General features: G+C 50.0%; 1 long non-coding RNA gene across 1 annotated transcript; it reads right to left on the bottom strand.

The window, feature by feature from the left end:
* Positions 1 to 339: 339 nt before the first annotated feature.
* Positions 340 to 1,422, bottom strand: LOC140215355 (uncharacterized). The gene is made up of 3 exons (XR_011892309.1): positions 1,265 to 1,422; positions 665 to 773; positions 340 to 451 (listed from the first exon to the last, which is right to left on the bottom strand). It is a non-coding gene; the product is annotated as an uncharacterized lncRNA (long non-coding RNA).
* Positions 1,423 to 2,973: the final 1,551 nt, after the last annotated feature.

Below are 2,973 nucleotides of genomic sequence, written 5' to 3'. Positions count from 1 at the left end.
CTCATTCACTGTTATCCGACCTACACAGATTGATTGTCCTAACCAGTCACTTTGAAATGTCATTATAGCTGCATAGCTACAATAATGATACACAAAACAGGTAGTTAGAGCAAAAGATGCCACAGAAAGTTGCTGGTAGCAGTAACCCTTAAGAAGCACAAGGAATCTCTATTACAACATCATGTCATTTGTAGTGTTGCATTTCTCCATGAATGAGAGCTGGATGTTGGACACAAAGGTAATAACAGCACAGTGACGTACTTTACTTCATAGCAAGATCATACAGCAACTGCAAACAACAATGCTACTACAAAAGCTAGGTCTCTGCCTTACGTGTAAGGCCACTTGGCCCAGCAACAGCTGCAGGGCCCGACACCACGAAAGCAGTTGTCGCTGGTGGATGTCTGCGGGAACCGCTGGGCCCTGCAGCTTCCTCTGAACTTGCCTCGTCCTGCAATCAGAGTAGTGTTCAGACATTGCGAGCAGTGTGTGCAATGCGCATCATGCACACAAGTTGCTGCTCAGAGTACATAACCTATATTGTCACTTGCACAAAAAAAAGGGCTTAAAAATTTTGCAATATTGTGTTACAATGTAATGCTGAAAATTTGTGAGGTCACAGCAGGTCACACAAACAACACTTTTTTGAATCCAATGTACGCACCTCGCTATCGGGGAAGTACTCAGGGGGGGAAACAAGGACCCCTCCTGTCCTCATAAGGACGTCGAGGACGCGGCCGTCCACGCCACCCACTTTGCCACCTCCAGTAGCCCTGCAAACACGGCAACAACGACAACGTGAAACTACGTTACTGTCAGCATCATTAGAAGCTCACCTCTTCTCGCTCGTGGCCCTGGCCGCTTCTTTTTTCGCTTTATGGGCCATCTTGGCCCAATGGTTGCGCCAACGGCTGGTGGCCTTTACGGCTGGCCCCTATGCGTTAAGCACCGCCGCCACCTCCTCCCACAGTTCGTTTTTTCGAGCAGCAGTCATACGTGGCGAGAACTCTGTAGAAGCTCTCGCCAGGTATGGGTGCTGCTCGATGAACTGCACGAGAATAGCCGCCTGCTCTTTCGACACCCGCGGCCCTTTTGCTGCCATTTTCTCTTTGTCAACTTGGGAATTTCAGCCGGCCCGCAGCACAGTAAGAAATTTAGAGGCAAACATTCTGTCTAAGCTAAGCGCCTGCATAAAGTGCTCACTACGACTTATTTCTGCCTTTTTATACCACTAATGTAAAAAAAAGGTGAAGTCACTACTCACATTTAATGTTGTAGCAGCTTCTTTCTCGGAGCGTATCAGTGCAGGAAGTATTACCGATGCAGCGATAACTTTGACGAAGCTATCGTTATGTCATGGCGGTGCCCTATGGAAAATGCCTTGACAGTTCTCGATCCACTATGTTGCAAAGTTTCACCTCGGGGGCTACGGATCATTCATCTTGGCTCTTCCTAAAGAAGAAATTATCACACGTCAGACATGCAGCGAAAACCACACGACAATGCAAGCACTACACGAGCAATAGTTACTCACCTCAATCAGTATCTGACGGGGGCGGGGCCGCAATTACGGGCACGCAAGGGGCTGTCAGTTGTTCAGACAGACACGCCAGGGGCTGTCAGCTGTTCACGTAAGCAAAGGCTGCCATTTTGCGTGCGCTCAACGGCATGGATTGGATGCACATCCGACTACTATGTGGCTACGACTTCAAAAATAGAGCACTTGCGTTTGCATTTCTTTAGACTGCGGCAGCTTTTGCGTTGTAATGTAACAAAATGAATTTGCTTTACGCAGCATGGAAGTCCGCTTTTATTAAGTGCCGTTTTACAAAACAAATTTGCTATACAGTCCCGGAAAAAGAGAAGAGAATACGAAAGAAACATCCGGCCAATGAAGGGAGCTTCTGATTGGACGATCCAAGAAAACGTCGTGCCTACGTACACACAATTTCCAAAATCGGTGACGTCACGCGAGAAGGCATTGGCATGAAAAAAGTCATTTCTACAAAATCGCACCCCAGGCTCCGTTGCGTACGTCCGGTACTGCGGCACCGAACAATAGCCTACCATGCCCGTGTCCAAAGGCAGACCTATTATAGTGATTTAAATGTTGTCAAGCAGACACCAAAGGCGGGAAACCCTCACCACTTAATTAGAACCGCAGCCGCAGGTGGAACTTTGAACTTTCGTTTTCAGCTCGCTTCGGCGCTTCCGAAGCAGCCGACGCGGCCGCTGTGTCCACGTGATCCCTCATGTTACGTCGATCCCTCAGCCGACGGTGGCGCCAGCTTTTTCGGTAGTGGAGCTCGCCCCCAATACATGCCGTTGCCGAGCACGTTCTTCGAAATGAGCGCCAACTAGGAGCTCCTTGTTGTCACGAGATCGCTTGTTGAAAAGCGAGCTGTGCTGCCACCGCGCGGCTAGCATGCCCTCGAAACACTAATGTCACGTTCACACTGGGGAATCGGGCGTCTAGAACAAACGGAATTCTCCTGGCGCCGAAATTCACGTCGTGCACATTGCTTGCCCACCGCGCCGCCGCAATACGCCGGAATGGTGTTCCTATATATGCTCCCGCAGGGAGCAGAGTTGCGCATAACTTTTCCGGCGCCGCTCGCACCGCTATTCGCCGAGCGCTATCACGTGGCGCAAGATGACGTCAAATGTTCAACTGCGCCGCCGCGAAGCCAACTTTGTGGACGCAATGCCGACTCGTTGTTTCCGTCAGTGCCATCGACATTGGAATCAGCGGACCGTAGAGCATGCGTTGCATTCATCGGCTCCGTGCTGTAGGTACGGTATTCGACGATATTAAGTCAAGGACCTTGGTGAAGTGATACTAAACACATAATATTGACACTCCAGTATTCCAGTATGACGGTGTGCAGTGCACCAAACTGCACAAAGTACACGGAAGGTGGCGTTGCTTCTTACGCGGTGGCGCGCGGACAGACAGACGTGAACCGTCGACTG

Source organism: Dermacentor andersoni, chromosome 1 (genome assembly GCF_023375885.2).
Source record: "Dermacentor andersoni chromosome 1, qqDerAnde1_hic_scaffold, whole genome shotgun sequence".
NCBI lineage: Eukaryota > Metazoa > Arthropoda > Arachnida > Ixodida > Ixodidae > Dermacentor > Dermacentor andersoni.
Note: the sequence above shows the minus strand (reverse complement) of the source record. Positions and strands in the feature narration are given on the sequence as shown.